The 18061-nt window shown below is 41.2% G+C and overlaps 2 protein-coding genes across 8 annotated transcripts in view; one reads left to right on the plus strand and one right to left on the minus strand.

Annotated features, from left to right (window-relative positions):
* The window catches only part of CDK15 (cyclin dependent kinase 15), a 120905-nt gene extending 114082 nt beyond the window's left edge, over window positions 1-6823 (minus strand). For all 3 annotated transcript variants that reach the window (XM_032754930.2, XM_058439687.1, XM_058439689.1), the window contains exon 1: window positions 6785-6823. The gene's annotated coding sequence lies outside the window, so the exon portion shown is untranslated. The remainder of the gene's footprint in view (window positions 1-6784) is intronic.
* A 331-nt stretch (window positions 6824-7154) lies between these two features.
* The window catches only part of ALS2 (alsin Rho guanine nucleotide exchange factor ALS2), an 87155-nt gene continuing 76248 nt past the window's right edge, over window positions 7155-18061 (plus strand). Inside the window, exons 1-2 of one of the 5 annotated variants that reach the window (XM_058439679.1) lie at window positions 13334-16622; window positions 17767-18057. The gene's annotated coding sequence lies outside the window, so the exon portion shown is untranslated. Of the gene's footprint in view, window positions 7378-7400; window positions 7541-13333; window positions 18058-18061 lie in introns of those variants that run through there. The other 4 variants (XM_032754943.2, XM_032754938.2, XM_032754940.2 and 1 more) reach the window with 4 other exon arrangements.

Genomic DNA, 18061 nt, shown 5'->3' on the forward strand with positions numbered 1-18061 from the left:
CCTCCCGAGTTCAAGCGATTCTTCTGCTTCAGTCTCCCTAGTAGCTGGGATTACAGGCGGATGCCATGATGTCCAGCTAATTTTTGCATTTTTAGTAGAGAGGGGGTTTCACCATGTTGGTCAGGCTGGTTTCGAACTCCTGACCTCAGGTGATCCTCCTGCCTCAGCCTCCCAAAGTGCTGGGATTACAGGCGTGAGCCACTGCACCCAGCCAGCTCATCTTTACCAATAACTCAGGCCTTAATTCTTCTTTTTTTCAAAGCTCATGTCTAATCAATGAGCAAATATGGCAGGCTCTACCTTCAAAATACATCCAGAACCAAACTGCTTTTTACCTTTTCCTCCATTGCCGCTTGGGGCTAAGCCATCATAACTATCTGCAATTATTACATTAGCCTCTTACTGATCTTTCTGCTTCCAATCTGCCACTCCTACATTCTGTTCTCTACTCTCCACAAAGCAGAAGAATCATCCCTTGAAAAAGGGAAGCTAGATTACAAAACCTTCTGTGAAAAGGCCTCCAAGGGTTGCCTGTATCACTCAGATAAACCCTTAGATCTTTTCCTGGCCCTATTACCAGATCATTATCTACTGGCTCTTATCTTATCTCTCACCTTCCCACCCTTTTCTCAGCTCTAGCAGCACCACCCTCCTTGCCTTTACAGTTATGTCCATGTGGTTTATGTCCTCACTTCTTTACAGGTCTCTGTTCAGATGTCGTCTTCTTTTTTTTTTTTTTTTTTTTTTTTTTTTGAGACAGAGTCTCACTCTGTCACCCAGGCTGGAGTGCAATGGCACGATCTCGGCTCACTGCAAGCTCTGCCTCCTAGGTTCATGCCATTCTCCTGCCTCAGCCTCCTGAGTAGCTGGGACTACAGGGGCCCGCCACCACGCCCGGCTAATTTTTTGTATTTTTTAGTAGCGATGGTGTTTCATTGTGTTAGCCAGGATGGTCTCGATCTCCTGAACTTGTGATCCGCCCACCTTGGCCTCGCAAAGTGCTGGGGTTACAGGCGTGAGCCACTGCGTCTGGCCCAGATGTCTTCTTAAAAGAGAGGCTTTCCCTGTCCAGTTAATATAAAATTAGACCCTTTGCCTTCTAGTTCCTTACCTTTCTTTGTTGTTCTCAATAATAATAGTAATAATAATAACAACATACATAACATTTACTATGTAACAGGTACAATAGCACTTTACATATATTAGGTCATTTAAACCTCATACACTCCATAAAGTAGGCAACATTATTATCCGTTTTCTGGATGATGACATTGAGACACAGGGAGGTTAAACAAATTGCGCCAAGGTCACAAAGCTGGAGTTGAAATGTGAATGCAGGCTGTCTGGCTCCAGCATGGCCTTTTAGCTACTGCGCTATTTGGCCTCTTTATAGCCCTGGTCATTACCGTATTTTAGATTTATTATCTCCCATTCTTCCCACTTGTTTCAGTTACTGCTGCATAACCAACCACCCCAAAACTTGGTGGCTTAAAGCAACAACTTATTATTTCTCAGGAATTTAGGTCAGGAATTCAGGAAGTGCTTGACTAGGCTGTTCTTCTGCTTCACTTGGCATTGGCTGATGCCACTCATTCAGCTGCATTCAGATGGTGACTGGGCTGACCTGGAAGGTCCCAGAAGGCTTTACTCATATGTCTGGTACCTCAGTGTTTATCCATGTGACCTCTCTCTTCATATGGTCAATCAATCTGGAGTATACCATGGAAGCTGGCTTTTTAGAGAGAAACATGGAAGCTGCCAGTTCTCTTAAGGCCTTGATTCAGAACTTCATTACTGCCACATTCTATTACTTTAAAAAAAAAATCTCAAGGCTAGCCTATATTTGCGGGGAGAGGACACAGGATCCATCTCTTGATGTCAGTGATGTTTGTATGCATGGAAGGAGGAAGTGATGACTTCCATGTTGAGACTCTCTTCCACACCACCAGAGTGTTTGTTCCATGAGAACAGGGACTCGTGTCTATTTTATTGATTATTATGTCTTTTCAGCGCCTAGAACAATGCCTGACACATAATATGTATGTAATAAATATTTATTTTGTCCCTGAATTTAAGGGGCAGGTGAAAGAAGGAGTCTGCAAAGGTAAAGGAAAGGTCTGAAGGAGTAGGGGGAAACTCCTGCTATGACTCCTGGAAGGAGTGTGTCCCAGCAGTCAAGGAAGAAAAAAGTGAAAGGAAGATACGATTGAGAACTAGACCCTTAAAAAAATGTTTAGGGATGGGTGCAGTGGTTCATGCCTGTAATCTCACCATTTTGGGAGGCCAAGGCAGGTGGATCGCTTGAGATCAGGAGTTTGAGACCAGCCTGGGCCACCTGGGCCACATGTGAAACCCCATCTCTACTACTAAAAATACACAAATTAGCCAGGTATGGTGGTGTGCACCTGTAATCTCAGCTACTTGGGAGCTTGAGGTGGGAGGATCACTTGACCCCAGGAAGTCAAGGCTGCAGTGAGCCAAGATTGTCCCACTGTACTTCAGCCTTGGCGATGGAGCAAGACCCTGCCTAAAATAAAGTTTAAAAGCTTTAAAAATAAGTAAAGAGCATATGATTAAAAATGTAAGCAGCAGAAAATGGCATACAGGGAAAAGTGAATTTTCTTTCCCCTCTTGTTCCTGATTCCCCTCCGCAGTGGTAGCCACTCTTTAATGTATCCTTTCAGAGCTAATACATGCATATACTAGGATAAAAATACATGTTATACCCATCTATTTGTTGATAACTAAAATTAAAATCCTGAGTCCCCCACCCAACTGAATGGACCCTCTTTTGGCCAAGGGGACCCCTGAGAAACCTTAAAAACTAAGTTCCTGGCAATGGCAGAGTCAGACATGTCTCATTATAACCCCGCCCTTCTGTGGCTTAGACACAAGTGACCAGCCGTTAAAATAGAGATCACAAAACTAATGGAACAGACTCTTTGTGGCAATAAGATACCAAATTACAAACAGGATCTAAGGCCACGCCAGGAAAGGGTTGTCACGCACCCCTACACTTAAAGAATAACCTATGTTCTGGGCCAGGTGCAGTGGCTCGCACCTGTTTGGGAGGCCAAGGTGGGAGGACTGTTTGGGCCCAGGGGTTTGAAACCAGTCTGGGCAACAGAGTGAGACCCTGTCCCTACAAAAAAAAAAAAAAAATTAAATTACCCGAGTGTGGTGGCATGCACCTATAGTCTCATCTACTCGAGAAGCTGAGGTGGGAGGATCACCTGAGCCCAGAAGGTTGAGGCTACAGTGAGCCACGTTCGTGCCACTGCACTCCAGCCTAGGTGTCAGAGTAAGATCCTGTCTCAAAGATGAATGAATGAATGAATGAGCTATGTTCTAACTGCCAAAGGTTTCTTTCTTTCTTTTTTTTTCCTAGCAGCTAAACAAGTGCTGGCATTGAGATAAGCAATATTAAAACAATTGCAGCTCATTTACCACCAGACGCTGACTAACTGAGCCTCTGTCCCACAAGCCATAACTACAGCTTTGATTGGACAAGAGACTGATTTCAGTAACTTTCTCCTGATAAGAGACCACCGACCATGGACTGGTTCTGGCTAGTTCACAGTGGCTGAGCACTTAAGTGCCTTGTATTCCTGCTTCACCTTAAACATTAAATGCATTACATAATTATAATTGCCCTCCATATCAAAATGATATTATAATTATGTAATGCAATTAATGTTAAGTCTCTATCCCAAAGTGAACATGGGATGCATGTAACATGCATGCTATTCAGTATACATGTGTCAGGACTCCCCTTAGTGAATATTCAATCTGTTCAATGTGTATGTTTAGCCAACCCATTCAGCTCCTGCCTCAATCTTTCCTCCTTCAAAATGCCTGCTAATGGTCTCTACTGTAGGCTATACTTCCAAGCCTATCAGTATGGCCACCTTGCAGGTTATAACTCTTTATAAGAAAAGAAGTCTCAGCCGGGTGCAGTGGCTCACGCCTGTAATCTCAGCACTTTGGGAGGCCGAGGCAGGTGGATCACGAGGTCAGGAGTTTGAGACCAGCCTGGCCAACATGGTGAAACCCCATCTCTACTGAAAATACAAACATTAGTTGGGTGTGGTGGCACATGCCTATAATCCCAGCTAATTGGGAGGCTGAGGCAGGAGAATCACTTGCACCTGGGAGGCGGAGGTTGTAGTGAGCCGAGATTGAGCCACTGCACTCCAGCCTGGGTGACAGAGCAAGACCCTGTCTCAGAAAAAAAAGAAACGAAGTCTCCTTTCTAAATTTGAGATATACAAATATCTCAAATTTAGAAAGGTGATTCTTCAGTTTAACTATCTTCCAACCTACCTATCTCTCTCCTGAAAAGACACACATAACACACAATTGGTAGACTACTATGCACAGGACTTAGCATCTAGCTTTTTTCTCTTAACTCCTAATTTCCAGATCATTCCATATCAGTATATAGAGATCACCCTCTTTGTTTTAGATGGTTGCATAGAATGCTTCCATTCTATGACAGTACCATTAGATTACAAAATGAGAAGATGACTATTGATTTCAGTAGACTTAAGGAAAGGGTGAGGAAGACTGGGAAGTCAGAAAGTAGAGGTAGGAAATTAAGTTGGAAAGGAAAGAAGGCAGAAAGTAAAAAAATTAAAGATGAGATAGCAGGTTTATACACTAAGTATATAGGAATAAGAAGATAGGCAGAGGTTGAAAATACATGAAGGAGAAGTGATAAGTAATGGAAATGTAAATAAAAAATGAAATTCTCAGCCCCCCAACCAACTGAATAGATCTCCCTCCACCCTCCTCGGCCAAGGGGATCCTAAAGAAAACCTTAAAAACTAGTTAAGGCCATGATGGGAAGGTAGGTTGGACATACCTCATTATATCCCCTCCCTTTGGAGTTTAGACCAGCATTAAAGTGTTCTAAACCATTTTCATGAAGTGAAAATAGAGATCATAAGGTTGACAAAATAGACTCTTGTAGCAATAAGATTATCCAACTCTAACCTGACTATGGTATAGCATTACAAGACAGATAGCAGGCCCTGAAGAAAATAAAAATATTTTACCCCAAAATATATTTCTTTGACATATTTTGAAATGACCCTGCAAAGCTGTCTCTTGTGGGGGGAATTTGCATTATACAGAATTCCTTTCCTTTTTCAGGTCTTTTCCTGATCCGGGAGAGATTTAACCAAGAGTCTGACACATTTTAAGGTCCTATAACATATGCTACCTGGAAGCTTCATCTACATAACAAGAACCTTGGCTTCCACAACCCCCTTCATTTTAACTCAAACATTTCTTTCTGCTAACTTCAACTCTTTGGAAAAGCTTAGCTTTTTCAACCCATCATAAAGTCTCTGGATCCACCTATGATCTGTGAGCACCACCACCCCCCCAAGTATTGATCTATGTCTTTGCCTATAACTTCTATCTCTCTAAAATGTATAAAACCAAGCTGTAACCCTTGGGCACATGTTCTCAGGACTTCTTGAAGCTGTGTCCCAGGCCATAGTTACTCATGTTTTGATCAGAGTATATTCAATCTCTTCAAATATTTTACAGAGTTTGTCTTTTTTCATCAACAGAACAAAGTCTTTCCTTTGGGGAGATTGGAGGGATTCTGAGTTCAGGTGGAGTCATTAACCTTGAGAGGACAGAACACCTCTTCTAAGAAGAAAGAGGGAGAAGAAAAGGACTCGGTGAAAAGAAGCCGGGCTCGGTGGCTCGCGCCTGTAATTCTAGCACCTTGGGAGGCTGAGGTGGGTGGATCACTTGAGGTCAGGAGTTCAAGACCAGGCTGGCCAACATGGTGAAACCCCATTCTACTACAAACACAAAAATTAGCCGGGCGTAGTGGCGGGCACCTGTAATCCCAGCTACTCGGGAGGCTGAGGCAGGAGAATCGCTTGAACCTGGGAGGCGGAGGTTGCAGTGAGCCGAGATTGCACCACTGCACTCCAGCCTGGTCGACAGATCGAGACTCCTTCTAAACAAAACAAAACGAAGCAAAACTGGTTGCAGGTAGGTTTTGTGGTAGTGGCTGATGGGATTTGGGATTTAAGAAAATTCACCTCTAGTGGTCTCACTTTCCTCAGAGATATGAGACAAAATTTTTTATTTTTATTTTTACCAAAGCGGGTGAATGAGTAGAGTTCAGTAAGAGGTTAGAAGAGCATGAGGGCTGGGAACAGCAGGGGAGGGGAATAGGAGATAATCTGAGTAGCAATGTGTAAACGTGACTGTCTTAGGCTCAGCAATATTGTGTAGTCGCACGTGGAAGTCCCGACTGAAGTTGGACACTTTTGGTTCGCAGTGGTGCCTGTTCTCAGGGTTGTGTGATTTTCTGCACCGATGCAGGAGTGAGCAAGGTTGGTTGAACTTTTGCAGATTAACAGTTTTGCAGGTGGGCGAAGGATCAGGGAGGAAATTGAGTTGAGGGTGTTGGTGAATATGATATAGGAGTTTCAGAACCTGACTACACATCTGTCGTTGATGGTCTAAATATTTGCATGTTTGCAGGTCCAGCGATGGCACAATGCCTAGCAGCAGAAGGTTTGCACCCACTGTGCGACATGACTGGCGGCTCTGGAAAATCATAAAATCATGGGAGGACTTGGGAGTGCAGGCTGGGTGGGGTGGGACTGTGGCTGCGAAAAACAGTGTTATGAAACTGTGCGCGGGACAAGCAAGCTGATTTTACTGATTGTATATTGGGGAGTCCTACGGGAATCACTGGAGAGGCCAACTCATTTTCTCCTATCCCACCCCATCTTTTGGGGTTGCAACTAACCTGTAAGTTTACACATTGCGGTACAATGGCAAAACGGGGCCGCGAGGCGATGACGTCATTCGCGGGAGACCGGGGGGGGGGGGAGCAGCGACCACCGTTAGGGTACTGTCCATAAAGGCAGTTTGAAAATATTTCAGCCTTTTTACTTTCATACTTCCGGCCCTTGCAGTTTGAGGTGGTAACAAACGACTGCTGCTGCCAACCACTCTCACCACCGCCTGTTACCACGGAAGCGCTCGCGTAGCTAGGCTTGGACAACTCTATTCTACGTCATCGTCAAAACGCATCCCAGGACTGATAGCTCCGCCCTAACCTAAGGGAGGGGCTGTGCTCCCAAGTACGTAGCCTGCAGTGCCTAACGCATTCTCAGTAATTTTGACCCCCAACAGACGCCGTCGACAGTCTCTCAAGAACAATTCCCAGGAGATAGGATTCCAAGAGCCGCCCGCGCCCTCGTTTACCTTCGCTAGTCGCCCTGCAGCCCCGCCCTGTCCGGAGGCCCCGCCCCCCCATGAATCAGCTGATCCCGCGGACCCACGGGGTTGCCAGGCTCGCGCCGGATGCAGAGCGCCGTGCTGCCGGTAGAGCTTCAGGTGAGCGAGCGCGTTTCCCGGGTTGGCTATTGGCTAAGGAGGGCTTGTCGGCTGGGACCCCTTGTAAGCGGAAGGCCGGGGACAGGGAGCTAGGCGGAGGCTGTGGTCGAGGCCGGAGAGCGCGCTGCGGGGGCCTGCGGAGACGGCGCCCGCATCTTCCCAGGTCTGGGTGCGATCGACTGCTCCTGCCGGTCCAGCAGCGCCCGAGGCGGCCCCTGCCGTGGCCCCAGGTTCTCCCACTTGCCCCGGTCTCTCCTTCCCCAGACTGGGCGCCGCTGCAGTGGTCTCAGCCGCGTGAAATTCCTTCAGGTCTCCTCTTCCCGCCTCCACCCACGCTGCCTTCCAGCTATTCATTCATGAGAATTTCTTTAATGCCCACACTAGGCGCTGAGCTGATAAACGGGTCCGTGGCCGGGAACCCTGCTGAGTGTCCCTGGCGGCCTTGCCACAGGGTGCAAATCGCGTTGAAGAGTGAACCAAGGGTTATTTGAAAAGGCGGTTGCGGAGAAAGAAAATGGCTTTGATAATAAGAATTAGTAGTTTAGGCAAATCTTTGAGCGTATCAAGTAATTCATCAAGAGGAGAAGATAAGTTATTTTGAGAAGCGAAGCCAGAAAAATAACACAGGTCCTTGACGCTGGTGTTGGTCCTCGGGTAATAGGGCTACTTTGGAGACAGGCAACAGTAGACTGGTAGAGTCGTACTATTGCTTAAGGCTTTGATGGTGGAAGAGAAAAAACACTCTTGTTGAAGTGGCGTATCCACGAACAGTGCTTTCTTTCTGGTTTAGGATGGAGAAGGAACTGACTGCTGTACCCAAATGAAAATCTTTACTCAGTTACCCTTATATTTGGCTGTACGGAATAAAATTGTGTGATGTGTTTATTCTGAGCAGGTACAAAACTTCAGCAAACCTATTGGTCCCACATTTTCCCCTCCATTTATCATATGATTTGGAGTGACCGGTTGACCTTTGAGTTAATGAATAATTTAAAGCAGTGAAAAATTTGTTTTTGCAGTAAACTACCGTGTTTTAACCTTAATAACATAAGCATAGTGGTTAAGATTCTAGGCTTTGCATCTGAACATACCCAGAGTCACATCCATTTACATCTTTGATTTTGGGCAAGGTATTTAATCTCTCTGCCTCAGTTCTCTTGTCTCTAAATTGGGGATAAAAATGTTTTCCTGATAACAGTACCTTTACATGTAATGCTTCATGTATCGTATTTATTACAGTGCCTGCTTTATGGTAAATATCCAATACATATTAGCTATTTTTATAATTAATTCCTCCCACTACATCATGATCCAGACTGACTCTTTTCCTAAGTGATGGGGAAGCGAACTGAATATTTTAAGGAAGTAGCTATAAAATATGATTTCAAGTTGTTCTGTGGTAATTTTGGTATTCCATAGGACATTTTAATGTGAAAAAGATACTGACAGAATCCATACGTGGTTTGAATTTATTAGTTTCTAAACTATGACCAGTATTAGCAGATTTAAAATTCATAATTAAAGCAAGAAAACGTCAAAGCCGTTTAATAGTGTTAAAATTTGAAACTATAATGATCCAGAAAAATGAAATACCAAACAGATAATTTTGGGAAAAAAACAAAACTTGAGTGGCATTATGCAGGCCATTTATGTTTTAAATGTACACAATATAAACAGGAATCCCTTCTCTCCAAATTTCAGTTTTTCAGAATTTGGGCTGTCATTTGAAACACTTACTTTGGGCACTTTGACTGTTAAAGACGCAAAGGGTATGCTAAGAACTTCAATGAGTCTTGATGTTAGTGTTTTTGTAATTAGGTAGAATCTCCTACCTTTTCATGAAAAATGTGGGTTTAAAGCAGTAGCTGCTGGGTCCATTCTAATGATAATCTCAAAAATGTGACTGACTTGTAAAAATCTACAATTATTTATTAATGTGAGACTAGGTAAAGTATGAGTTGAAAAACTAGGAAGAAAGGCAGAGTGGTGATTTTTAAGCTTGTATAAAGGAAGGCCTGCTTTGGGTACTATGAGGTACCTTTCTCACTCAGAGGCATGCTGTGAGGATTTGTGACTTTTGAATCATTTAGCTCTTTTTATAACTTTGTGGATTAAATCTACCACGTATTTCAAGTGTATTCAGGATATGAATTTTCCTGGTAGAGTTTCAACAGATTTTTTTCTCTTAACCCTTCATTGATGACCAAACAATTTTGTTGTCCGTAATAAGAAAGGACTCGGTTTTGTAGGGTGTCAGTCCTTAAGAAAATGTTAGGTAGCCATCAATAAAATAGCAACAATCTCTGGCTTGTTTGTTTTTCATATTGCATTTAATTTTCCTTTCCCTGTCTCTTATTCCTCTGTATATGTGATGGTGCTTTCTTTAGCTTATGTCTTGATGTTTGCCTGCATGTAGTGAACTGATTGATCCAGGTGGGTAGAGGAAAAAATATTTAAATTGGTAGTTTTTGGAGCTATTGTGTATTTCTTTTAAATTTGAAGAAAATTTACAGTTTTCTCAACACCTATGAGAAAAAGACTGGAGTTTGTTGGCAGAGGTTCTCTTAGCTGCTAGTGAATTATGTCCAGAGAGAAGATCCGTTTTCGTCTCATTAATTCCACAAATTGATCATCTCATGTTTCCCTTAGTTATCACATTTTAAATATTTTTCTTTTGAGTCATCACACAGTTCTTCAGTTCACATGGCCTCCCTATCAGGAAGAGAGTGGTTTAGACCCAATAATGGTGTTTGGGTGGGCTAACATTCACTCCAGGATTTTTTTTTTCTTCCATAGCCTGAATTTTTGTAGAGCCAAGATCTTAACTAAACTTGGGGCAATTGCCTAAGCAAACATATAACAAGGATGATTATAGCAGCTCTTTAAAAGAGCAATAAGGCCGGGCGCGGTGGCTCACGCTTGTAATCCCAGCACTTTGGGAGGCCGAGGCGGGCCGATCACAAGGTCAGGAGATCGAGACCACGGTGAAACCCCGTCTCTACTAAAAATACAAAAAATTAGCCGGGCGTGGTGGCGGGCGCCTGTAGTCCCAGCTGTTCGGAGAGGCTGAGGCAGGAGAATGGAGTGAACCCAGGAGGCGGAGCTTGCAGTGAGCTGAGATTGCGCCACTGCACTCCAGCCTGGGCAACACAGCAAGACTCCGTCTCAAAAAAAAAAAAAAAAAAAGAGCAATAAAGTAGAGCAGTCCAACTGTAAAGATTAGTAGGGAAATGGATAAACTGGTTTATTCATGCAATTCAATACTATCTTCTCATAAAAATGAATGAGTTAGATCTATACTTACCAACATATATACATCTCAAGTATGTAATACTGGGTGAAAAACGCAAAATGCTAAAGGATTTATACAGTAAGATGCATTTGTATACACTTTGAAAGCAACATAATAGCATGCATTATTTATTGATATGTGTGTATCTAATGAAAGTACATAAAAGTAAATATAAAAACGTGGGAATGGGATACATTAACTTTAGAAATAGTAACTAATTCTGAGTGGAGTTTCTTCACCTCTGTAACTTATTTTTTCTTGTATTTTAAAAAAGAGCTGAAGCCAATGTGAAAATATATTAGTATGTGTTAAAACTGGATGATGAGTACATAGATTTGTTATTTATTTTTACAGTTTTATGTATAGTTAAGATAGTTTGTGAAACTAGCACTTTAACATTTTTATTTATAATCAGGACTGTTTCCCAATACGCTTGCTTTATTTTACTTTGTACCCTCAAATTAGGAGACTGTGGAAAAAGAACTCTTCTCTACCTGCAATAAGAAAGGAATGTGCCAGTGCAGCTCCACTATGTAAAGCTTTTCTAAGGAGAGGAGACAGACCAATTATTTGTTCAGTTTTGCTTTGCTGTTTGTGCTCCTGGGAAAATGCTTTCTTTAGGACATGAAGCCTGCAGGGGAATTAACATTCTAGAGATGCTTGGGAAATGTAGGCATATACCAATCATGAACTCTGGAAGTATAGGGGAGCAAGTTGTATAATAAGGCCCTGAAAGGAATTTGAACGTAGAGTGACTCAGATACAAAATTACTACAGATTTGTGTAGTATTAACATTAACACTTTAAAAAGCTTAGCTTGGTTACATTTTATTACAATGTAGTTATCTTGAGTTTATACCTTGAATGCAAGTATCCTAGTTATTGCTCAAAGAAAATAATTGTCTCTATAGATATTAGTAAGTAACCTGATGACAATGTGTTAAATGGTTGACAAATGAATAATACATTTAGTAGCTGATCCCTAATGTAACCTCAGTATTTAAACTTGTGAGTTAAACGATATTTTCATTTCTAATAAAGAATACCTGCTACTAGCACTGTTAAAGTAAGTGAAACTTTTATCATCAGAATAATATTTTTTAGTATGAGTAGTTCCTGTTTAGTTATGTGGCCCCTGAATGATCCTAAGCACTAAGTGTTATCAGTTAGTAAAAGAAGTCATCATACTTTGAACTGTAAATCTAATATTGCCTTTAAAAAAAATTGTGGCCATTTTAATAAGAGAGTAGTTGCAAATATTAAGGGAATAAGTAGTTTGTATCAGGACTTACCAGGACATTCACTGTACCATGTAATAACAGGCACAAATAGTGGCAGTACCTGGGAATTTGAAATTCATTTGTTAGTATTATAATATTCATCACAATGCATCATGGGATTATTGTTTAATAATCCTGAAAAATGTGTTAAAAAATATGCAGTGGGTACAAAAAAGAGCTAAATGGGCCTTGCTGGAAACTTATTGTACCGTGTTTACACACTTTCCCCCCACTCCACCATGGATAATTTCCCGTTTAGAGAATCCTCATAACCAGGAGAGTGTAGTTTCAGTAAGTTTCAGCATGAAATTAGCAAGGCATTAAAAAAAGACTGTAAAGTCTTCCTGTTTCTCATTGCACCAAAAGCTGTGTACTAAGGAGAAAGGGAGAAAGGAACACTTCTCTGAGTTGTTTAACCGTTTTTAAAGTGACATGAGATAAAAGTGTCTTCACTGTTAGGATATACCTTTAGCAAATTATATATGAGAGTTTCTATTAGGAGAAGACACTTTTCTTTTGTATCTGATACTTTTATTACAGGCACTAGAAATCTATAGCATGGAAGTCTGTGGATTGGAACTGAAAATCAGGGGCTGTATCTTTCACTGAAGCACTCACTTAAATGTAACCAGCTTGTTAGAATGATTATTATGGGTACAAGAGTATACCAGTGAATAAGTCATAGTCTCTCACTTCCAGGAGCTTAAAATATATTTTGAACCAGTGACATAGTGCATATCCTATTAGTAACAACATTATAACTAATAAGTAGCTTTCTAGGCCAGCCTACTGAATATATCCAATGCCTTAATTTAGTGAATTCCCTTACTCTGAGTCAAGATTTAAAGGCTCGTTGGCTCCCATACTGGTATCAGGCAATGCTTTCTGTGCGGCATTTAAGGCTGAGAGGCGTGGGGTTCCAAGTGGCCTTCCTGGTGGTTGGTTGGCCAAGGCTTCAGTGCAAGGTGAGTTTTCCTCAACCTTCCACAGGGGTTGGGAAGGCTTCAGTGGCAGGATATCCCGGAAGTAGCAGTTGTTGTTGGTGTATAGATTATTTGTAAGTCAGGTGTTTGAGTCAAAGGTTACCATAATCCATGTGTAAACATTGACCTAGCCTCTAAAAGCAAATTATTTATTAAGCATTTACCACGTGTAAAATACCAGACTCTATTATTGTTTACTGCAAAGTGTACACTCTGGTTTACTACGTTGTAATAATATGTAACCAACTCAGACTTTAAAAAGGAGGTGTTAATGGCTATAGGAAATTGATGGTAATTTTGTATCCAAATCACTTGCCACTCTACTACATTGTAATAAAATGTAACCAACTCAGACTTTAAAAAGGAAGTGCTAATGGCTACATGAAATCTATGGTAATTTTGTATCCAAGTCACTCTATGTCTATATTCCATTCAGGGCATTATGATATAGTTTACTCACCTATTATTTTTATTGCCTTTCTATCTGAATGTCTTGTCATTCTAATCACTGATTAACATTACTCTTATAACTACAATTATTACTGTTGTTTTACTATTTTAAACCAGTAATTGAGACAGGAGAATAAGACTAGGAAGGCCCAGCTTTTCTAGTGTAAATTAGCTTTCTTATCCCTTAAGGGTACTGTCTAACTCTATAGAGAGCCATTATTCTAATGAGGAAGAGGACATACTAGTATGGAAATTTCTTAAGGGCAGGAACTCATGTATTTACAGATATTCATTGAGTACCTGTTATATATCAGGACTAAGCTGCTGGGATATACTAGAAAATATGATATTTGTCACTCTGCTTCCATGAAAATTTTAGATTAGCATAGTACCTGGAACATAGTAGATGAAAAAAATACATGTGGTTTTAGTGGTTGAAATTTAAGCATTTGAAAGTTACTCTACTTATGACTCACAAATTTACCTTTCACCGAATTAAGCCAAAAAGACTTTGTCCAGAAAATAGTTTAGTAGAGATGAATACATAGGATCCTGCATGATTTAACTTTCTCTTTGCATTTGGGATAATAGACTCAACACATTTCTGTACCACATTTAGAATTTTTATTTATATCCTGCCTTGTTCCCAAAAGGATTTAAAGCAGCTTACAAAAATGTATACCAGGGTGGGATAAAATAAAGAAACAGAATGAGTAGAGCCAGGAGGGAGATTAGACTATACCACATGCATACTGTGAAGTCCTTGTCACTTCCAGGTACCATCATATGGAACCCTTATCCTCCCACCACAAAATTTATAATTCTGCTTATATCTATACCTGTGATCTCTCTTCTTTCAAAAACGTAGACCTTTCTCCTTATGAAAAAAAAAAATCCCTCCACATATATTCTGGATGGCATCCTCCTTCACTTTGTCTAGGACTTTGGCTCTGCCCACTATCCTCATCATCCTTGTATCCAGGATCACAGCCTTTGTCATGCAGACGTATTCAGCTTCCTCTCGTCTCCCCAACCTCCAGCAAAACAAAACCCTTCATTTTCACGTTCTCCTCCAGCTACTGCTCCATTTCTTTGTTTGCCATTTCAACATTTTTCAAAAGGATCACCTACTGAAAATAAAGATATTTCCACATTGTCACCTCCTGTTTATATTCAACTTACTTCAATCTGGTTTTCAGTGCCCAAACAAACCACTGAGATTGTGGCCATGCTCCGCAGTTACCTGTGTTGGCAAATCCAATGACACTTTAGTTATCTTACAAGACCCCAGCTGCCTTGACCTAATTGAGGTCCTCCCTGAAGTGCTTTCCTTTGCTTTCATGTGCCCACGGCAGACCACTTCTCAATCTCAGTCCTCTTTGTCCGATCCTCATCCTATCCAACTTCCAGACGCAGGAGCTCCTTAAAGCTTGACACTGCGCTTTCCTTTCTCTTTCCATATACCCAATGACATTATTCATTGTCTTGTTTTTAAATACTATCTGTACGCCCTCCCAAGTTTAGCAGCAGCTGAGACTTTTCTCTTGAACTCCACATTCATATATTCAGCTGCTCACTTAATATGTACTCTTGGGTTTCTCACAGACATCTTGGACTTAAAAATAAATTTTATCCTACCAGAATCTTATCTTTGCTTCAGAATCCTGTCTCCCTCACTCTTGCCCATTTCAGGAAATGGAGCCACCAACACCCAGCTATTTGAGGCAGAACTAGGGATCATTTCTGATACCTCCTTCTTCTTGATCCCCCACCTTTGTCTAATCACCAAGTACTAGTTGTTCTGCCCCCCCAGAGCATTTATTCACCTCTTCTTCACTAAATTGGCAGCACTGTATGAAACTTAAGAACCCAGGCTTCCTTCCTCCATTGAGAAGATGAGCCGATGGAGTATTTGCAGGCAGGATATTCCTTGCAAAACTTCATTTTGGTGCTCCATGAGCGTTCACCATAAAATTGGTTTAAAACGTTTGAAACAAATGTAAATCACTGTCATTAAAATAAATCATTGGCCCTTCGCATTGGCTCACGCCTGTAATCCCAGCACTTTGGGAGGCCAAGGTGGGCAGGTCACAAGGTTAGGAGTTCAAGACCAGTCTGGGCAACATAGTGAAACCTTGTCTCTACTAAAAATACAAAAAAAATTAGCCAGGTGTGGTGGTGTGCACCTGTAATCCCAGCTACTCGGGAGGCTGAGGCAGGAGAATCATGTGAACCTGGGAGGCGGAGGTTGCAGTGAGCTGAGATCACGCCATTGCACTCCAGCCCAGGTGACAGTGCAAGACTCCATCTCAAAAATGAAAAAAAAAAAAAAAAAAATCATGAAAGCATCCATAGACTGTCCCACTGGAAGCAATGCAACTCCCCAGTGTACTCTCCAAAATGAAGTAAATGTTCAAAGTACATAAAAGAAACCAAGTTAAGTATAAAATAGTTAGAAGTTTTGAGACTTCTACTAAAAAATGATAGTTGTTGTTTTTAAATATAGATTCCTGGTCCTTTATTCAAAATGCTTGGGGCAAGATGCGTTTTGGAATCCAGATTTACATTTTGTTCTTTAGAATAAGATGCATAAACCATATATTATATAACACTTCCTGTGGGATCTGTGGTGCTGCCCTATTATATTCATATTGATATTTCTACAACACGATGTATGAATGTTCACACTAAAGGGATAAAAGTGATAAATAACCTCGTATTAGTTCAGGTCAGATTTTGCTGTCAGATGAGTTCAGGTCAGATTAGATTTTGCCACCAAAAACATTATTGAAAAAACTTTTAATTTTCAGAGCTATAGATTTCTGGTTAAGGTATTGTAGACCCGTAAGATGGTTGTAGCTCATCTTTCTAACAATAGTTGGGACATCTAGACTAGATTTTTGTTGTTATTGTTGTTAAGGGCACTTCCATTTCATGGTGTTAAAATGATATCCTTGGCTCGTACAGGGCAGCTTATTTCTCTGTTAGATGTAACAGAAGGATGTGTATCCAGTGGAGTCTAAAAGTGGCATCAGTTTATTAAGAAGCAACGTTTGCCCTTTGTTTAAAGGGCCACCTGGGGTTTAGTTACTTTACATATCACTGTGAAGGAGATAATAATTTGAAGGATAGACGGGTATGCTTTAAAGTGAATCTAGCTGTGTCCTGTGGTTCAGAAGACTGAAGTCTGGTTTGCTCATTTTATGGAGATGCCATTTATCTGTAGAGAGGCCATGCAAGGTAAGAGAGGGTACCACAGTAAATACTGTTTATGCAACATCACATGGCTTCTTTATCAGAGCTGGTTAACAGGTCTATGCAGGGAAGTTACTGTAACAGAAGAAAAGCAGCAGAGTACAAGGATCTTGCCCTCTTAAGGAATGTAAAGACCTTAAAGCTCCTCTGGAAGAAGTATCCCCAGAGGAAATTTTATGATTAGGCAATTTTATAAAAACTTAAGATGTTAAAGCCATGAAATAACATACAGAAATTTGAATGCTATTTGACTGGTTGAGGTGAGTCAGTAGATTTCCTGGAGAGACAATCATAAAAATATTAGAAAGACAAAAGTTTTTCATTTACTTTCTTTTCATGGATGGATACATAATTGAGAAAGAATGTTAGATTAAATAGAGTTGGTAAATACCACCCTTACTTAAGTATATGAGGATAAAACTTTAATAACATAAGATCCCCACATTTAGTTGCAATATTCCTTTTTAGTTATGTTTCCTCAGCAGTCAGTTTTCTTCATTGCCCTGTTTGAGTTTCAGGCAGACATATCTTATTGGAAGATGTCAAACATATTAAACACTATTAAAACAAAATGAGATAGGGGCAGGGCACGGTGGCTCAAGGTGGCTCATGCCTATAATTCCAGTACTTTGGGAGGCCGAGGCAGGTGGATCACCTGAGGTCAGGAGTTCGAGACCAGCCTGGCCAACATGGTGAAACCCTGTCTCTACTAAAAATACAAAAATTAGCCAGGCGTAATGGCGGGCACCTGTAATCCCAGCTACTCGGGAGGCTGAGGCAGGAGAATTGCTTGAACCTGGGAGGCGGAGGTTGCAGTGAACCAAGAGCATGCCATTGCACTCCAGCCTGGGCGACAAGAGCAAAACTCCGTCTCAAAAAAAAAAAAAAAAAAAAAAAACTATAAGTACTGATATAAAAAGATGTCTGTGAAATAGTATGTTAGTTTTCTACTACAGCTGCAACAAATTGTTATGAACTTAGTGGCTTAAAATAACACAAATGAATATATTATCTTCAAGTTCTGTAGTCTGAAAGTCTGACATGGGTCTTGTAGACTAAAGTTAAGGCGTCGGCATGGCTGCTTTTTTCTGGACGCTCTAGGAAAGAATTCTTTTCCTTGCCTTTTCAGCTGCTACCTGTCACCTGCATTCCTTGGCTCATGGCTGCCTTCTTCCATGTTCAGTCAGCAATGTCCATCATCTCTGACCCTGCCTCCACCATCATGTCTCTTTGATTCTCCTCCTGCCTCCCTCTTCCACTCTTAAGGATGTTTATGATTACATTGGGTCCACCTGGATAACCAGGATAATCTTTCTATCTTAAGGAGAGTTGATTAGTATCATGCAACCTAACATAGTCACAAGTTCTGGGCATTAGGACCTGGACACCTTTGGAGACTGTTATTTGGCCTGCCCTATATGTAA

The sequence above is a fragment of the Hylobates moloch genome, unplaced genomic scaffold (genome assembly GCF_009828535.3).
Source record: "Hylobates moloch isolate HMO894 unplaced genomic scaffold, HMol_V3 SCAFFOLD_1, whole genome shotgun sequence".
Taxonomy (NCBI): domain Eukaryota; kingdom Metazoa; phylum Chordata; class Mammalia; order Primates; family Hylobatidae; genus Hylobates; species Hylobates moloch.